We start from the raw sequence: 1,302 nt of genomic DNA on the forward strand, positions 1-1,302 counted from the left end.
CAACAAGCTTTAGACTTAAATATCTAAATAAAATTTAAATTAGAACTAATATAAAGGTGCTTCACAATCTTCCCTGGTGCTTCTCAAACTCTAATCTGCTGAACAGTGCATAAATCATTTGAACTGAATTTAATGTAAAACATCAATCAACGAATTTCATTAATCAGTCAATGATGTGAGTCACTGATTCTACCTGGTCACATGTAATCCTTTTCATTTGGTGGTAGTTCATCGTTATTCATTGTACTGTTCATCATATTCTTCATTCATTTTGTTTATTTGATTGCTTATTCATTTATTTTCTGTTTAGTATGTAATTAGTCAAATACATATTTTATTTATAAAGAATCAATTGATTTGTGTATATATAAAATAATAGGTCCCTGTACACCTTGAGAAGAACTCTTAAAAAAAAATTAAGATTTAATTAATTAATATCAAATTTTGAATTTTTCCCAATTTTTCCAGAATTGGATGGCATCCAAAATGTAAACTTCTGTTAAATTCAGTTATTCAAACTAATGGTAGTTTATGGCGTAAGGTGGGTGCCATCATTCTTTTATATGGGTTTATAAGTCATTAAGTTAAGAATTAGTTAAAATCATTATATATCTTGATATGAATTAATTATTTATTAAATCTTCTACCAGCAGCAACGTACAGAATGGCAACACAAGTATGACTGGAAAACACTAGTATATATGAATATAAAACACTAGGCTTGTTCGAGATGAACTGCACCTCGACTGGAAAGTGGACGAGAGCAGGCGGCAGCAGCAGGTGGTGTTGAAAATAAACTGCGGTCAAGTCGGACAGTTTTCAGCCACCTTCAAAGAATAAACGTCAAAGAAACAGTTACATTCTGTCAGATCCGATCTGTAGGCTACTTGTAGTTTGTAGACTTCGTTCGGATTTATTCATACGTGTTTGTCAATATATATTTATGTGGAAATGTGCATGTATAAATAAGCGTTATTATTATCAATCACACAAGATATGTTTTTAGATTAAACATGTATTGCACAACATGAGATAATATCCAACAATCGAGCATTACAATTACACAGAAAACTAGGATTTTCTTCAAATAAATTATTTTTTGTCAAATCTAAGAGCCAATCAGCTCTCTGATCTGGCGACAGCCAGAGGTTTCCCATCATGCCCTGGGTCACGCAGTCAGTGGAGAGCAACTGCGCCGCCTGGCTCTAAAAACTGCGGCCGCCCCGCTCTTGTGAGGTTATCACAATCACAAATTACAATAAGTCCTTTTCGCAGCAGCCATTTTTATATGTCATTGCAGGG

The sequence above is a fragment of the Anarhichas minor genome, unplaced genomic scaffold (assembly GCF_050575085.1).
Source record: "Anarhichas minor isolate MPS153535 unplaced genomic scaffold, ASM5057508v1 ptg000052l, whole genome shotgun sequence".
In the NCBI taxonomy this organism is placed as follows: domain Eukaryota; kingdom Metazoa; phylum Chordata; class Actinopteri; order Perciformes; family Anarhichadidae; genus Anarhichas; species Anarhichas minor.